The following is a 19,663-nucleotide window of genomic DNA, read 5'->3' as shown; positions in this document are numbered from 1 at the left end:
GGAAGTAAACGCCCACTGCTATGATTGGCTAACAGTTTTGTATGCTTGACAGCCTACATCCTTCATAGATGGCTGCTGTGATTTAGCATAAATACTCAGTTCATATCAAACGATCTGCAATAAAAGACAAAGCAATAGTGATCACGTAATAAAAGAGTAACTCACACTTGTGTGGTGTGACATTGTAGTCCAATATAGTCGCCACAGCATCGTCATTTAGTTTCAATGCTTCTGAAAATCCTGCGTTGAATTTTTAAAATTTTTTTCCTTGTTTGCAAATGAATCTGCGGTAAAATGAAGAGAACAAAGGACCGAGTTCTTACTGACGCGGTCTGGATCTTCATTAAAAATAAAGTTCATCCACTCTTTCCTAATGTTGAGATAAGAAGGATGACGATGCAAAGACTGTGTTTTTCCACAGTTTGGCACTGTATAGTGTCTTGTTGTCTTCGAAGCCATCTTTATCGTTTGGTTTCTGCATAGACCAAATTTTGCCTCTCCCGTTATTTACACTACATGCGCAAATCGGTGGGCGGGGCTAAACAGGCAGGGATGTAGAAGCAGGTGTTTAGCCACACCATTACGTCATAAAGTGGCTCATTCCATAACCTGTCGTTTTGGCAGATTGACTTCAGTATAAGCTGTTTTTAGACAAACGAGAAAGTTTTGAGATCTGAAACTTACAGGATGTTTTTATAGTACAATGACATTTTATATGTCAAAAGATCAATGGAATTTAGATTTCTCAGTTCATGACCCCTTTAACTGAAGTATATATAGACTTCACGGCCATTCATTTCATGAATTTGTGGGTTATACTAAATAGCGTTTCAGAAACATCACACTTGACTACTTCACAAGTAAATGTATATTACTATAATGAATAATTTGAGGATATCTCACATTCATGTAATAACTGTATAAGATGTATAACTACTAGGAAAAAGGTTCATGTTAGCAAAGGCGTCCTTGTAATGCCCTCACGTGTTCCCTCTGCCGCCCGAAAATATACAGTTGCCTTTGGCAGACGTTCTGCCAAACTAAATGTGTGGTTACTGCGCTTTCCTGAGCACAGCTGCTCCCCATTTCATTAGTGTATTGAGGCAAGTCTTTTTCCTCTCTGATTAAAACTAAGAGCATGTTGGCCGCGGTGTCTAGCTCGCTCCGTGCTTACCAAAACAAATCGCCGACTGCAGGAACCAGCGGAGCGCAGAATTGGCCTCCTCTCCTCCTCCTCTCGTTTCCAAGGCCCGCGGAACCCCGCCTTCCTTATCTGCCTTGTGTCTCCTTAGGCTGCCTTGGTCTGGGGATTTGTTCAGGGTTGTTTTTACCATTAGAGGCTCCATTACAAACATGAAAAGGTCAAAAAGCACATGTGCACATGTAATTGTGGCCTGACCATTGTTAGCATGGTGGAAAAGATAGAGCTGCCATCAGCCTTCCTCATTTGTCCGGGGAGTGTGAGCTTTTAATTATTTAGCCTGAACCTATTTGATCGATGCCGAAGAACCGCACTTCTGTACCTCCTGTGGCACAATACCAGCGTCCTGGTTCTGCGCTTAAATATTTATGAGGAAAGAGTGTAAGGAGTTTGGAGGATGGTTGAAAGGACGGAAATTGAAAGAGGATTCCTCAAGAGGATTTCTTTTTTTTTTCTCTCTCTCTCTTTGAATCTAATGAATTTTTGATTATCAGAAATATGTAGACATTTCCATGGAAATGAAGTGGATGAAAACGGCCGATGATTATTTTAAGATCAATGCCGGGTATCAGAGTCTGAAATTCTAGAGACTTTTAGGTAATTGTCAAGAATAGCTTTTATTGCACACTTTATTGTGCTCACATGCTTTTAATCCACATCTCTCGTTACTCTATAATCACTGATCATGCCCTTTTATACTGCACTCCGTTTTGCCCTTTAGAAGCTCAGGATTTTCTGCCGTTCTCATATCAAGCTCTATCTAAATAATTGATCCTGATTCCATCCGTCAATGTCTCGTCTCTGGGTTGCGTCAATATTAAAGGTCTCTCTGCTAATCCTCTACTTCTTTCTGTGCTTCCAGAAGGTTTTTTGGACCTGTGTGAAGCTCTTGTTTACATTACCAAATGGAAGTGGATGAGGTCTTCTCATTCTTTACGTAGCGTTGAATTGTAGGCTTATTGTATGGATTTAAATATACAATAAATTGTATAGACAAAAGAATGTGGATGTCCAAACATCACACCAATATTATTTTGAACATTTAATTTGTTTAATATAGAGTTTCTTCTTCCCAAACAACTTTTTCTTTGTTTGTTTGAATTTCAGTGTTGTTATAGTTAAATAAAACTATTAAAAATCATTTTCTTTAATAAAAAAACATATAAAACAATATATAAATATAAGATGAAAAGCTAAAACTTAAAAACAAACATTACAACTGTTGCATATATATATAAATATTTAAAGGCAAAATCTAATAACAATGACAAAAGTACATAACAAAATTACCTAAAATGAAATTAAAATATATAAATAATACTAAAAACCACTGGTTTCCATATGTTGGAATATGGCTGTGCAGATTTGCTGCCATTTAGACACAAGACTATCAGTTAGGTCAGGCTTATGTTGGGTGATGGGATGTGGCTCACTGTTCTAATTCATCCCAAAAGTGCTTAGTAGAGACTCAGATAATTATGTCCCCACTGTATGCAACAAATGCCTCGTTTATAATGGGTTTTAATGTTTTTGTCTCGTCACTCTGGCCAGACAGGGCATCACAGTATGGTAGGGGCGTAACATTTCCGTCACACGCTTGAGATATTCGGACAACCACAACGCACTGGATAGCTGGCCAATCAGAGCACACCTCGCTTTTCAGACCGATGAGCTTTCTAAAAATCGACGCATTTCAGAAAGGCGGGGCATAGAGGAGAAACAATAATGTACAGTATGTGGAAAATAATGTGTTTTTTGAACCTTAAACACATTTCATTACACCAAATACACAAAATAATGTTCTTTTTAGCAACATCATATGACCCCTTTAATGTTCTACGTGTCAACATAAATATAAAAATTGTTTTAAAAAAATATTTTCACTGGTTTTAACAATTTCTAGTTGTAATTTGCTTACACATTTCACTATGTAAATTGAATTGCAACATGGAATTGATTTTAAACAATGCTGAAAAGGCAGTGATTAGATTTTCAAGTGGCGAATTGCTCGACTGTCTGAAATCCCTGTTTTCAATCAATCAAGCAAATTTGGAGCTGTTGTCAGTAGGAAAACAATGTTTCGGCGGAACGGTTATTAAGATTTTAATGAAGTTTTTGCTCAGTGGGTTTTCATTAGATGACTCTGCTTGATTTCCTTTGTTGGGGTTGCTGACAGACGCTATTTAATGGAAGTGCTCTACCTGCTGTGTCCAACATCAAATGCACCTGCCTGATAATAGCAGCTTCTCCGTGAGCGATCTTCATTTTATTTCCTTGTTCATTTGGTCACTGCACTGAGACCGACATTGCGATAATGATAAAGTGGACAGGTCACCTTCTCTCTCTCTCTCTCTCTCTCTCTCTCTCTCTCTCCTGCTTTGTAATTGGTCAAAGTGTGGAAAGCCTCAGACACTTTTATCTCTGAGCACTTTTATAGGACAGACAAATCTGGTTACTGTCAGACCTGCTCTTCAGATGCTGGGAGAGTCCATTAGAATAGAATGAGAGAGGAAGAAGGTAAAAACATATTAGGTGTCTTTGTCAGTGGCGGTCATGATGTAAAGGTCACAGTAACAATATTTCCCAGTAATCGTTGCATCTGTTTGTTCAGTGTTAGCACATTTTATTCTTTTAAGGTGCACAACTATGAACTTTAACCTTTGACGTCACTTAGAAACCAAAGTTACATTTTGTTATTTTGTACAGCATGATCTTCAGTGTGTTCTGTCGCATTGAGCCATGGATTTGTGGATTTGAATCTACTCAAATGCATTGTTTCATTTCAGAGTTATATTTTATTATTTATTCAGTGCAGGGAAACCATTCAAGCAACCTTGCTCCCCATTAACAGAAGAAATGGACATTTCTTTATGCTCCGCAGAAGAAAATCGTCCATCTGTGGTGACTCGAGCGGTCACAAGGAGAATCACATGGAGATGTAAACATGGGAGAGATGTTGGCATCCAAAAAGGTGTTTATTTAAAGCAGTTGTGCAAAATGTGCAAATAAATGTGGTTAAGAGCATAGAGCATAGAGCAAAACAAAGGCTATTAATAAAAATAGTCTAAAAACTCCCCTCTACACAATCGAGGCCAGAGTTTACTCTGCTCAGGCAGCGCTTCAATAACCTTGTTTGACTTATTCTTAACGCAGTCCGTCCACTCGTTCCTCCTGCTACTACTGACAGCCATCTTATATATACATCTTTTCTGCTCTTACTAATTGGAACATACAATTTTTATAAATTCACAAGTTCACATTTACATATGATCGGATAGAGTAAAGGTTATGCATATTTGGCTTGCTGTCCTAGGGGAGGCTGAGATAGAAATAGTTAGAAGTGAGGAGATGGGGTGGTGGAGGGATACTAGAAAACTGTCAAGGAACAGAGGTAAGTCTGCTGTGTATATATACCTCTTATCTTGACTACAATAAAAAGTATGGATAAAACCAAAAACATACATTTGCACAAACATTTCCATAAATTAGAGAAAATGAGCGCTTCCCCACAAAAACAGTGATGGAAGGCAACTTAAAGGTCACTCCATCACTCAGACTTAATTGTCCATCTGAGTTTTGAATATTGAAATTTTGATTAATTTCATTGCCTTGTAACTCTTGAGGCAGGATGTGGACACATGGCTGCTCATGTCGAAAGAAATTCACAGGAATATGAGTGAATTTAGTCTGCTTCACAGATCGTCACAATTCATGCTGCTGAGCACATCAACAACTTGAACATCTCTTGTTCAAACCAGTAAAGTGCTTCTTCCTGTACTGGATTAGCTTGTTAGTTGCTAAATCGTGCGCAGCAACTGAGCACCTCCTGTTCACTTACGTGGTCCATTACAGCCACATCTGCTCACCTGTAACCAGTTCAGTGGCTGAGTAATGTTGCGTCCAGTGACTTGAGCTGAGTTTGATCTGCCCATATGTCCTCAGCATCTTAGTACAAGAACGCACATCGACTCTCTGGGACAGATGACATCTTGGGAATTCTCTACAGGCATCTCATGGAGTGCTTACTGCATGGTGAAACAACACCATTTCAATACAATAGAGTGATTCTTTGAAAAAATCACCCACATGGTTGTATATATTTGCCAGTAAAACTCATATTTTCCACCTCCTCCAGCCATCTGCCGAAAGAGATCATGCTTGAACTGTGACATCAATGACAAATCCATTGTAAAAATGTCACATAGATGTGGGCCACAAAAATAAAACCTCTTAGGAAGCTCATCAGCCTGAATTGCAGGCTCTTTGTGACTTTGACCCTTTTGATGTCTTGTGCAGCGCTTCGCTTTTTTTGTTCTAACATCCCTGAAAATGTGAACAGGACTGAAATAGCTGTACGCTTCTGTAATTAGCCCTTTTGTCATTTCCTGACCTCATCTTCCCCTCTCAGCCATTCTGAGTCTTACACAAAACAGGAAGAAGAGCTTCCTTTTCATCTCTCATTGGCGCGGCGGCAAATTGGCGCTAATTGTTTTGAGGTAATTAGGACTCCTGGAAGAGGTAGAGAGGACCCTGACTAAAATGAGAGGTCAAGAAAAAAGATGCGCGTTTAAAGAGAGGGAGCATCACATGCTATGTGCTGTTCATCTCATAGAATGAAACTAAAGGTCCTGCTGATATAATTTTTTCACAAAACCAAAATTGCAGAAAACACCTTATACCACAACACTGTATATAACGTATATAAGCAGCAGTCACTGATCCGTTCCAGCGACAATTCTTCCGGCATCCCTCCACCTCCCCTTCTCCTCCTCTAATTCCTTCTCTTTTTCCTCCACACTGTATCATTATAGGGGGTTCTTACTCAGAGCTCGAGCCGAGCCTTGGGTTCGAGCTTCCTTCATGGACAGCAAGCCAAGTTCATGTACCATTATCTGGCAGGATTGAATGGGCAGGCAAACTCATGAAATAAATAATAAGTAAATTCCCAAAAAAAAAGTAAAATATATGAGACAGTAATTTTACTTTAGCGCATATTTCATTTAAGTAGCATTGACAATCTTCCCGAAGGTTCTTTTTAGAGGATGTATGAAGTAATTTCAAAAAGTTGTTTTATAATAAATGACATGAACTATGGATATATTCCACTCACATTTGACAACCAGAAAGTGCTATTTCTTAGAATTTAAAACACAAGAGATCCAAGTTATTGTATTACTTTAAAATATCCTGACAGTTACCCTAATTCAGAAATAAATGGTCTGGGGTTGGGGGTGGGGGGGGGGGGGGGTGAACTAAGTACAGGTGATCTAACAACTGGACAGTTCAAGCAAGTCACTTATCCCAAGGTTGCTTCAAAGGGACTGTCCTACAATTAGTATACTCTAAGGCTTGTGTCCTGCAAGCCAATTTTCAGTTGGAAGCTTAATTTACATAGCCATATGAGAATTAGAGGAAGCGTCTCTCAGTGGAGAGCCTTAACAGCCTCAGTGACTCAGTTCCCTGCTGAGTTAATGGCCTTGCGACTATATCACAACATCTAGAATGCTTGATATTATCACAGGCAGTGGCTGGGACAGACTCTTGTGGCCTTGGAAGTGACCAATGAGCTTCTTCTCACATTTAAGAACGGACAAGGCATCGTGCTGCTCAGATCTGATCCAAACTTTTTCTTCAGCACATATCACATACTCCGATTGCATAAGCATCTTTTTTTCCCCTGCCGTTCTCCTACACTTAAATGACTAATAAAAAAAGAAAGCGGAGGCAGAGCAGTCTGTGTTTATTGAATATACATCTTTTTCTTGCCGAAGCGGCGCATGGACTTAGAACAGCCCCAAAGGGACAAATACGCATCCATATCCTAATTCAGTCTATTACAATAGTTTATGTTCGCATGGTGCTCCTGTTCTTATCTTTATATTGTTTTGCTGCCAACATGGGCTGTTGCAGTACATGAGGGATTTCCAAATGAAAAGGGTGAGATTTCAGTGAAAACAGTCGGTAGGTGTGACATCTCGACAAAAGTCTGTAGTTGTTTGAGTCAGCTAGTGGGACGTTGCCTTTAGTTGTTTGGATGAAAAGTATCTGTTAAATGGTAATTAACCAAAACAGTTCCCGCAGTTAAATCTGTTAATTTAGTGGCAAACAACCGGCATTTTTGTGTTTTGCATAGGCAATAATTGGGTGTAATTCTACACAAGTAAATCTCTGTGATCTGCTGCGACTTCAGTGGTGGATGGGTGGTAATTGCTACAAAGAGCCAGAGAGAATTTACTTACACATGCACAACTAATCAAGCGTTTTGACACCTACTCATTCTTTATTATCACTGTTTTTGACATTTTAGAATGATGGTAAAATCTACAAAATTATGAAGTGACACAAATTGAAGTGTGGCATTTATGTCCGAAAATGTTAAGACAATTAAAATGACTTATTTATTATTTATTAAATCCTATCTTATATTTATTTTATGTTGGCCTAGAAGTGCCATTTAAAAATAAAATGGTGAATTCAATTATTATTGTAAAAACAAAACAAGTGAGGAAGTAAATTACTTAAATTTTATATTAAATTGACAGATAAATATACATACAGTAAAGTAATTCATGTTTAAAAATGCAGTTAAATGTAAGAGAAAAATAATATATTAAACGTTTTCATGTACAAATTGCTTTTCTTTATCATGTTGCTAAATGCATCTATTTATTTGAAAAAAAGGTGTATTTGTTTACATTTTTATTTTTGCTTAATTGATTTCTTCCTTTTCTTAGTTTGCCACAGATTACAGGTCTGCACACATATTTTTGTTAGTTTGACAATTTATATTAGTATAATGAAATTTATTCCTGTGATGGCAAAGATTAATTTTTAGCATCCAGTGCCACATGATCCTTCAGAAATCATTGTAATATGCTGATTTGGTGCTCAAGAAACATTTCTTATTATTATCAATGTTGAAAACACCTGTGCTGCTTAATATTTTTGTGGAAAATCAAGCGTAGCATTAGTTCTGGCAGGTCACGTCAGTCAAGCTCGCATCAGCTGACTCTCAGCTGATCCACGTCTACCTATAGGGATAAAACCCCAATCACAGCATCCATATATAAGGTCCTTCAGTATTATCAGCGGCTTTCACATTGGCTCAGTAGCTAATAACCCTCCTCCATCCCCAGCTCCTCCTCTCGTCCAGTCAGGATTTGGCCTTCTGATTCCCCCTTAAATCAGACAAATTTCTAAAATGTATACATTAAATTATTGAACATTAATGATATCCGCAATACATTTATGTTGGTTCTGTTATATTTACCATGGGGGGGTTATCGCTGCTCTCCCTGCTCTTATCCATGCTAGGCTGCATGGATGCGCAAGGAGTTCTTGCCCAGAACAGAACCATACCGCCAATGAAACCATCCAAACTGAATACTAATTGTCAATCATCTTTGATGATAGTGGTCCTGACAGAACGAACACTTTTGATCAATTCAAAAGTGTGCCCTTGCTGAATAAAAATATAAATTTGTATACATTTTTAAATGAATAGTGTGAATTTAATCAAATTTGTCCAAATGTTTAATTTGGCTGGCTTTCAGTGGACTGTACCAGGACACTGTGTGCTTTGGCTCACTTTGTCCATGTTATTATAATGGTCAAATAATTTCAACCAAAATACAGCTGCGGTAGACCAAAAAGTGAGAGGAACATTACGGGAAAAGCAGAGAGAATACTCAGTGAAAAATAGACTTCCATATTGTGATCAGGGCAAATGAGATTGTGTAGGGGAAAGAGATGCTCAGTGAGTGTATGTTGAAGCACCGTGTCGTGTCTGAATTCTAATTTTATGGCACTTGGGAGTACAGACTACAGGCCTCTCTGGCCACTTGTGCTGCCCGCCTGCCATGGAATATAATGTGTTTTGAGAGCAGCCCTATTATCCAGGCCTGGGGGGAAGGAGGCTGAAGTGGCCAGTGGAGCAGCCCTTAGACAGCACTGCAGGTCTGTTTGTGTGTGTGTGTGAGAGAGCCACTTCTCAGTGCTGCTTCTGTCTTTATTAGCATCGCTCCTCGTAACAGCCACTTACGCTGTGGTCAAGTGAGAGCCAACCAGTGAGCGAACACCTCCGAAGAGCATCTCGATTTTTCCTGATCTTTGTCTCTTCCTTTAATTCCACTATTGTGAAACATAGTGTTAAAACTATTATAACCTACAAGTGTGTGTGAGTGTATTCTTGTAAAATCAGGTTTTGTCACACTGCTCAGACGTTTGTATTGGCACTGCTGAAACGGGACTGAAGTGTCATTTGTTTTTCACAGGAGAGCTAAATGCTGGGTTATGCTGGATGAGATAATAGAGGGCCATGATGAATGACACAGAGAGACAAACTGAGGTATTCAGCACACTACGGTGTTTTTGTGAAAAATAGCCGTTATTCACTGAAATGTTTCTGCCAAAGTTATTGTATTTTAAGCAGACAGATTTAGCCCGTTCGGGAGGTCTGTAATACCTGGAGAAATACCTGTCCGCCTGCCTGCTTGTTAGTTCTGTCAGGACCACTATCGTCAAAATGATAGATACTTATCCTTGGAAAAATCTCTGGGAGTGTGTTTCTAAGTAATAAATAATGAGCACCGAGTGAGAAAGAAAAGAAAGTGTGAAGGAGACTGCTGAGAAACAAAGTATAAGTGGTGGTCATTAGATAAGCTATTAAACACAGGCTAAGCTGTTCTGCACTTGTTTTTCTGTGCTTGTTTCCATGGCACAGTTAAGGCCTTTTGCCCATCTCTTAAGGTTTCTAGAGCTGTTTGTTTCTTTCTTTCCCTCTGCTGATCTATCCCAGCCCAAGAGACAGAGTGCATAGCCGCCCCAGGGCTTTAGGTAAAGCAAAATTGTTCTGTGCTCGCTTTAGGGTGTACTGCACTCCGGATGCATGCTCTGTACCGCGGTACTTTACCTTCAAAGACTTCAGAACCACACAAAAGAACTCAACATCGCCTCCGGTGCCCACAGAGTGGGAGGATTTTGACATCAAGTTTGCCATGTCGAAAATAGGCACTGTTCTTCTGATGGTAAGTTCTTCAGAGCATGGAGGTGTGATTCCAGCACAGGGAGAGCAATAAGATGTATTGCATTCTCAGCTCTGGCTAATATCATATCAGTTCCTACAGTTTTGACATTTTCTGTCGAAAATACTATTTTCATCAGAATCTGCATTTACTTCCTGTCGTATATCTCAGATCATATAACCCTGGATGCTCACATATAATTCTTTTTTTTAGCATTTCTAAAATGGTTCTGTGTTAAATTGGTATTCAGTTAGGCTCCGTCAGTTGTGTCTTTGAAAAATATTGATGTTGCAGTGTCCATTTTTTTTTTTTCAATCAGCTCTTATAAAATGTACATGACAATTGTGTGTTTCCAACTGTTTTAAAACCTTTTTTTCCTGTAATGCACCACATCTCTTTAATTGTATTTTATAGCTTTTTGCTACATTTGAGAGTGAAAAATGACTGGAAATTAACAAGAGAGGATTGACACAAGTGATTTCATTTTTAATGAAAGAGTACATCTTAAAATGAAAATAGTTCTGATTTATTCACACTCACTTCATTCCAACCTCATGATTTTCTTTCTATGTGGAACACAAAAGAAGATGGTTTGCAGAATGTTCATGCTGCTCTTTTTCATACAATAAAAGTGAATGAGAATCAGGCACCCTAAGCCATAAAAAGGACAAAAAAAACAAAAAAAAACAAAGAGTGAACGATGACTGAAAATGAACAAGACAGGATTGACACAAGTGATTTCATTTTTAATGAAAGGGTTCATCTTAAAATGAAAACAGGCATCATTTATTCACCCTCAATTCATTCCAAACCTATATGACTATCTTTATTCTGTGGAACACAATAAAAGATTTTTTGCTATGATTTTTAAAAGTGAATGAGGACCAGGGACTCTCAGCCATAAAAAAAAAAAAGCATGGTAAAAGATCATGCTGTCACACAACAGAAGAATGCAGACAAGTAAGTTGTATGAAATACAGAGTTTATTGAACAGAGGCACGGAACTGGACAGGAATGCAGACCTGAGTTGACGATCAATATGCAGAATGAAGGTAGACTTAACTTGCAGTATTTGTAATGACTCCCTTGCAGAGGAACGGATCCGAAGCAGACGAAGGGCAGATGACAGATGAAAATAGACAGGTGAGTAACAGGTAAGGAGTCTTTGGTGTTCGTACGGACAAGACCAGACAAGGGAGTGCAGGAGAAGGGTCTCTTTATAGTGAGTGCTGATGATGAGGTGCAGGTGCAGTGAATCAGAAGTCCGGAGAGAGTGAACGAGTGGGTGGAGCATGCTGATCTGGTGACGATGGGTTGTAATTGGTCTGTGATGGTTGTGACTCCGTGACAGTACCCCCTCCTCCACGGTCGGCTCCTGACGGCCGGATAGAACGATGATGGGACCTGCCTCGACCCCTGGGAGCTGGCCGATCTGGGTGTACAGCGTGGTAATTTGCGAGGAGCTCTGGATCGAGGATGTCATGACGAGCGACCCAAGAACGCTCCTCAGGACCATAGACCTCCCAGTCAATGAGGTACTCCAGCCTGGGGCCCCACTGTCGCGAGTCGAGAATGGCCCGGACCCCATAGAGGCAGGCGGAAACGGATGTCCCATGTCGAGAGCCACACCTTCTGGCCTGGTTGGTAGCGAGGGGTCGGTGTTCTTCGGGTGTCAGCTTGCCTCTTGTGTCCTCCGCACTGCCTGTTGGAGATGCACATGAGCTGAGTCCCATACTCTTTCGCTCTGCTGGAACCAGTGGTTGACAGCTGGAACCTCTGAGGGCTCACCCGACCAGGGAAATAACGGAGGTTGGCACCCCAGGATGCATTGGAACGGGGTGAGCCCTGTGGTAGATTGTCTTAGGGAGTTCTGAGTGTACTCTGCCCAAGGAAGGAACTGGCTCCAGCTGTCCTGGTTCTGGTGGCAGTAGGACCTCAGGTGCCTCCCGATTTCCTAGATCTTTCACTCAGTCTGGCCGTTAGTTTGAGGATGGTACCCAGAGAAGAGGCTTACTGAAACTCCCAGCAGTTTGATGAAAGCACTCCATACCCGAGAGATGAATTGGGGACCACGATCTGATACAATGTCTTCAGGAAGGCTGAAGTGACGAGTCGAAGGCAGTGGGTAGTCCTTTGAGAGGGATGAGTTTACATGCCTTTGAGAAATGGTCAACGACGACGAACACACAGGTATGATTGTCAGAAGATGGAAGGTCGGTCATGAAATCGATGCCCAGATGAGACCATGGACGGTGTGGAATGGGCAGAGGAACCAGCTTTCCTTCAGGAAGTCTTTGGGGAGTGTTGGTAACGGCACAGACTGAGATATGGGAGATATCCTGAGCCATGGTGGGCCACCAATAACAATGACGTAAGAGCGAGAGGGTACGTTGACTACCTGGGTGTCCAGAGCCTGGAGACGTGTGAGGGGAGTCCATGATGGGCAACGATAGGTTGGTGGTATGTAGAGGAGCCCCTCTGGACCTCCTGGTGTAGCAGGTTCTGAGCGATTAGCTTGGGTAACTTGCTCATCGATGGACCATTGGATCGGGCTGACAATCATGGCTGGAGAGAGAACAAGTTCTGGAGAAGTGTTTTCAGGATCAGGTTGATGAAGGCGTGACAGGGCATAAGCCCTACAGTTCTTGTCTCCAGGTCGATATGAGACAGACGAGCAGGCTGTAGTTGCAGATAAACCTTCGGTAGAAGTTGACAAATGCCAGAAAGCGTTGTAGTTCTTTGACTGTAGCTGGTTGAGGACAGTTCTGGATAGTTTCCACCTTCCTCTGGTCCATCTGGATGCCGTATTGGTCAATGACATAACCAGAAAGTGCACAGAGGTGGTGTGGAACTCGCACTTCTCCAGCTTAAGATAGAGATGGTGATGGCGGAGCTTCTCGAGGACCTGCTTCACGTGGAGGCGATGTTCGGCCAGGTTCCGGGAATATATAAGGATATCATTGATGTAGACGATGACGAATCGTTGGAGGAACTCCCGGAACACCTCATTCATATAGCCTTGGAAGACGGAGGGTAAGTTGGACAGGCCATACGGCATAACCCAATATTCATAGTGTCCAGATGGTGTAACAAAGGCGGTCTTCCAATCATCACCCCGGCGTATACGAATGAGGTTGTATGCGCTCCGCAGGTCCAGCTTGGAGAAGATACGAGCTCCCCATAGCTGTTCCAGAGCCGCCAGGACCAGAGGAAGTGGATAACTATACTTCACAGTTTGAGAGTTGAGATGACGGTAGTTGATGCACGGCCGCAAGCCTCCGTCCTTCTTTGCCACGAAGAAGTGGCAGGGGATGTTGATGATTGAATAAAGTGTTGTTGAAGTGCCTCCTGGATGTACTCCTCCATGGCCTTCTGCTCCGAGATGGACAGTGGGTAAACTCTGCCTTTGGGAAGATTAGCCCCAGGTAGCAGGTTGATTGCACAGTCCAATGGCCGATGTGGAGGAAGTTGGGTAGCCAACTGCTTACTGAAAACATCCTGGAACGCCCGGTACTCTGGTGGAATCTCCACCTTGTGTTCCACTTTGGGGCTCTTGACTGTGGTAGAATTGATGGAGAGAGATGTTGGTTTCTGTTTGGAGAAGGTTGGAGAACAAAGAATAGATGGTTTCTGGATGATAGGCATGTATGGAAACAAGACTCACTCCACTGCAGTATTTCACCGGTGTTCCAGTTAATGCTAGGATGGTGTTGTGACATCCACGGGCATCCCAGGATGATATCCGCGGTGGATCCTTCCAGCACCATGAACGTGATCTCCTCTATGTGCAGGCATCCAATGCGGATCATCAGTGTGGGAGAGCCGGATGTGCCGGATGTGACCACGACCCAGCGGTTTTCCTTGGATGGTGTGAATTCTCAAATCCTGGGAGCAGCGTTTCCTCCGGATGTTTAATTTTTGGAGAAGGTGGGTTGAGATGAAGACCCTGTCGGAAGGCGGTGAGTAATGCAGTCTCATTCCAGCCACTAGAGGTGTGAAACTGGACTCTGCGTAGGCACTTACTGAATTATCATCTTGGCGTAGACTGAAGAGTTGATCGTGCACTGAATGCTCCGAGGCGGTTTGACCAAACACTTCCTTAAAGTGGCCAAAGAAGGCTGAGAGTGATGTAGTTATGGGAGCATTGGACTGCCACATAGGTTGAGCCCACTGAAGAGTGCGACCAGACAGCAGAGAGATGACAAATGCCACTCGGGCGCGATCATTGATGAACTGGTGAGACTGCATTTAGAAATAATGAACATTGTAGGATGAACCCGCTGCAATCCTCCACCTCACCGGTGAATGTCGCTGGTCAAGCCATGAGACTGGCAGAGGCAGCAGGCAAAACAGCAGGTGCTGGTTGCAGGAGTGATTGTCATGTTGCTTGTATGAGATTGGCTGGAATGACAGATGTGGCAGACGTGGAGGGCTGGAGAGACAGACGAACAGCGTTAACCAGATCAGCGAAAGGATCGGTGGGGCGATCCCCGCCAGTATCCGTGGATCTCTGCATGTGGTCTGGTCTTCTGTCACACAACAGAAGGATGCAGACAGGTAAGTTGTATAAAATACAGAGTTTATTGAACAGAGGCACGGAACTGGACAGGAATGCAGACTTGTGAGTTGACTATCAATATGCAGAATGAAGGTAGACTTAACTTGCAGTATTTGTAATGACTCTCTTGCAGAGGAACGGATCCAAAGCAGACGAAGGGCAGATGACAGATAACAATAGACAGGTGAGTAACAGGTAAGGAGTCTTTAGTGTTCGTACGGAAGAGACCAGACAAGGTAATGCAGGAGAAGTGTCTCTTTATAGTGAGTGCTGATGATGAGGTGCAGGTGCAGTGAATCAGAAGTCTGGAGAGAGTGAACGAGTGGGTGGAGCATGCTGATCTGGTGACGATTGGTTGTATATGGTCTATGATGGTTGTGACTCCGTTACACATACAAGTGGTCCATATAGCCCAACTGCTATATTCCAAGTCTTCTGAAGCTTAGTGTGAGAAATTGACTGAAATTTAACTCATTATTCGTTGAAAAGAAAGACATACAGGTTTCAAAACACATGAAGGTAAATGATGACAGAATTTTCATTTTTAGGTGAAATATCCCTCTTCTTTAAATTGAACCCATTTCTCATTCTTCCTCATCACACCACCACCTTCTTCACATCATTATAAATCTCTCTGCTCTCTTCTCCCCACTCATTTCCTGTTATAATTATCATTTCTCTCCCTGCCGTCTTGATCTAAGCATTTCTAATTGAACAGTCACAGTTAACAGTTGGTCACCCTGTGGCAGGCGCGAGCACCAGTCAGTCTCAGCGTGGCGTTTGCCGTGTCCTTTTGTTTCTAGACTGATTAAGACACTGCTCTGCTCAAGATGGATTTTGGTGGATTAACTTTAATAGAGTAGCCCAATATGGCCTGCCTTACGGTGCCACTGAGATTCCCGAATAGATAGAGAGGTTGTATCAATTATTGACATTCAGCAGAGTTTTTATGGATTGGGGTTGCTGCAGTGTCTGTGTGGAACGTCTCCAATGCTGCAAACTTGACCTGTCCTTTAAAAATATTCTAAAGTGGCTGCAGTTGCACTCTGAACATGTTTATCTGAAGGCTATTGGTTGGCCTCTAGCCATCAAATTCTATTTTGGCTATTGGTTGTTATATGATGCAGTCATTATACTTGTTTATTATACTTGTTTATATGTGTCAGTTTAAGCTGTACAAAACTGTGATTTAGTAGATTGCCTACTGCCAGTAGATTTCCTCTATTTTTACATTTAGATTACTTTTGCTGTCATCTAATGCTCCCTCAAGGTTAATGGTTAACATAACACTGTTAAATGTAATCTTTAGCAAATGTCTAAATGAATAGTCATTTTTAAGACTTTACATAATGTTGTGATGCCTAAATTCACTTGTAGCATTTAATTTTTTTTTAAAAACATAAAATATTTTAAATTTTTAATATTGGACATGTATTGGTTATTGGATACAACATGAAAATAATTATCAGTTTATTATTATAAAATTTTAATATTGGTGCATACCCACACTAAACCACTAAACTTGACTTTTTGTTACTGATCCATATATTTAATCCAGTATTATTTTAATGTCATTGGTATATTATAGTTTTTGTTCATAATTTGAATTAATTTTTATTCTTAATAAAAAATTGTAAATGTAGAAAAATTGTAGATGAAAAAAATAAAACATTAATTAGTATTTATTTTCCATTTTCATTTTAGTTTTAGTTGAAGTTTTAGTATTATTGTTGTGTTTGTCATTTTTATTATTATTTTTTATTATTATTTTATTTCAGTCTTAGTTTTAGTTATTTTAGTACTTCAAGTTAAACTAAAATACAATGAGAAATTATGCATTGGCATATATATTAATATTGTTAATTGTTTTTATATCGCTTTATTTCAGTTAATGTTTATTTCAAAACAAAAATATTTGTAATGGTTTTAGTTTTAATTTTAGTTTTAGTTAATGCTAAAATCCCTGATTTAATCACTGTTCTCTGATATCCCAGGACCAAAAGTGACAGATGGGAATGAAATTATTAAATATCACAGTTAATTTGAGCACTTGAATTGGACTGTAAAATCGAGCACTTTCTCATTGTTTAATTATAATTTAGTTTTATGTTGAATAATAGAATCTTAAATGTTTTCACTCAGATACTCAGAGATTGTTGCTTAAATGGTTTTTGGGCAATTCTAATCATAATGCTGTTTAAATGTCAGTTTTGACTATGTAATGTGTGAATACTAAACTACAGACCTTATCTCTGAATCAATAGATCACATAGCCTGTTGATTTATAAACAAAAGATCAGGTTAAATTATGAGTGCATAAGCTACACTAAACAAATGACTGTGAATGAACAGCAGAATGATGCAAACATCACAGTAATTTACTGCTTTTTTTTTTTTTTTACTGTGAATTCACATTATAAAGTTGTCTTTAACTCTGCCACTGTGAAAAATTTAGTTGTTTACTACAGTAATTGTTTTGAAGTTACCATAATAGTGATTAGTATTTATGATCTTGAACCTTGTATATTCATATGCAAATTTCTGATCTAGTTCTGATCAAATGAAAGCATTTGTTAAAATGATGACAAGCTAGAATATGAAATAGATTAATTGCCTGACTTTAAGTAAGTCAAACTATTCGCATGAACATTAAGATTTTATTTCAGCATTTAAGCATGAAGATTAATCAATAACTTATTTCATATTCATAACTGTTTGTGGATGGATCTTTCACAATAGCGAAGCAAGTGCTGAGATACATCTTTGAACGTACTACAATGATAACACTCAACAAATAAAAACAACACTTACCAACATTACAAAATAAACCAACAACACAAACTGCTAAAAGTGAACCAAAAACAAGTTCAGTAGCACAAATACAACAAACAAGAAAAAAACTCTACAGCATGATCTATTCATGCTGCATTGCATGCTGGGTGCCTTCATAGTACATATGCACTGTAGAAACACAGTATGTTATCAACGCTGTTTGTTTACAAGAAATTTCTGAGAGTGCAGATAACTCCCACTGTGAAATTAATGTGAAAGTAATGCAATTATTACTGTAATTTCACACTAAAATGTTTGACAGTGTAATTAATATTCATGAGCTAAGCCTTTACCTTTTTATGACATCACAACCAACATGGCTGCAATGCACATGATTATGTCAATGCCATCGTTTGGTTAATTCACATTTTTCCTGTGAAGATTAATCAATAACTTATTTCATATTCATAACTGTTTGTGGATGGATCTTTCACAATAGCGAAGCAAGTGCTGAGATACATCTTTGAACGTACTACAATGATAACACTCAACAAATAAAAACAACACTTACCAACATTACAGAATAAACCAACAACACAAACTGCTAAAAGTGAACCAAAAACAAGTTCAGTAGCACAAATACAACAAACAAGAAAAAAACTCTACAGCATGATCTATTCATGCTGCATTGCATGCTGGGTGCCTTCATAGTACATATGCACTGTAGAAAAACAGTATGTTATCAACGCTGTTTGTTTACAAGAAATTTCTGAGAGTGCAGATAGATACAAGATAACTCCCACTGTGAAATTAATGTGAAAGTAATGCAATTATTACTGTAATTTCACACTAAAATGTTTAACAGTGTAATTAATATTCATGAGCTAAGCCTTTACCTTTTTATGACATCACAACCAACATGGCTGCAATGCACATGATTATGTCAATGCCATCGTTTGGTTAATTCACATTTTTCCTGTTTGAAGACACTTTATCAAAGGCCAGCTCAATGGCAAGGCTGACATCAAACATATATTTATTTGAATTGTAAAGTATGAAAATGTAATGTATTTGTCATCTTATTGTTTCACAAAACAAATGATTTGCATTGCCTGCATGTCCCATCTGCCAATTAAACATTTATTAATGTAAATACCAATTGGCAATCAATAAACATAACTATAGCACCTCCCTGTATGTAAACACTGTCCTCATTGAACATATTGACAGCGCAGTGCCGGGTCCAACCTGAACAATTTCAGAGCTGTTTCCTGCTGCCTTGCTCTCAAATTGATTCTCTTTGAAGTTCCCAATTGTGTTTTAGCACTTTTGATGTAATGTTTTCAACCAAACAACTTCTTTATCAAAGGCTTTTTTAGGGTCAAATTTTCTAGTCATGTACATGAGGTTAAATGATTAATGGTTATGGTAGCAAAATGAATGTCTGGAGCCAGAACAAATTTTGATATTTCATGTGTCTATGACTACACTACTGATATAAAATAAAATATATAAAAATAATATATAAAAATAAATATGAATGAAATATGAATATAAACATTAATAATAAGAAGAAATATTTCTTGAACACCAAATCAGCATATTAGAATAATTTCTGAAGGATCATGTGACATTACTGGAGTAATGGCTGCTGAAAATTCAGCTTTGTACGGTCGCCGAGAGAGCTCAACGCGCTGCAAATGAAAAAACACATGCAAATAGAAAAAACACCTGAAAATTTAAAAACCATCTTCATCAATTTGACAACACACACGCTGCAAATACTCACAACACAACCAAATAAAGAAGCGCGCTGCAAAAACAGAAACGCGCTGCAAATACTCACAACACAACCAAATAAAGAAACCCGTTGCAAATACTCACAACACAAACAAATAAAGAAACGCGCTGCAAAAACAGAAACGCACTGCAAATAGTCACAGACCACATCGGAAATGTTTAAGGGAACCGCAAATTGACAAACATGGCTGGCTTATCAATGTCTACTGAAAGGTTAGATTTTTGTTTATTTTAATATCCTGATCATATTCATTAGCTCTTTTCGTGGATATTATTATAAGCTGACGAAATACACAATTACTGTAACTG

General features: G+C 39.5%; 1 protein-coding gene and 1 pseudogene across 1 annotated transcript in view; one reads left to right on the top strand and one right to left on the bottom strand.

Moving 5' to 3' along the window:
• Positions 1 to 19,663, top strand: part of LOC107749939 (teneurin-2-like) — a 93,224-nt gene that overhangs the window by 25,981 nt on the left and 47,580 nt on the right. The gene's annotated exons all lie outside the window — the stretch shown is intronic.
• LOC107749940 (uncharacterized) lies at positions 11,198 to 13,869 on the bottom strand (annotated as a pseudogene).

This window comes from Sinocyclocheilus rhinocerous, unplaced genomic scaffold (genome assembly GCF_001515625.1).
Source record: "Sinocyclocheilus rhinocerous isolate Xijiao unplaced genomic scaffold, SAMN03320098_v1.1 scaffold320, whole genome shotgun sequence".
Classification (NCBI taxonomy): Eukaryota; Metazoa; Chordata; class Actinopteri; order Cypriniformes; family Cyprinidae; genus Sinocyclocheilus; species Sinocyclocheilus rhinocerous.
Note: the sequence above shows the minus strand (reverse complement) of the source record. Positions and strands in the feature narration are given on the sequence as shown.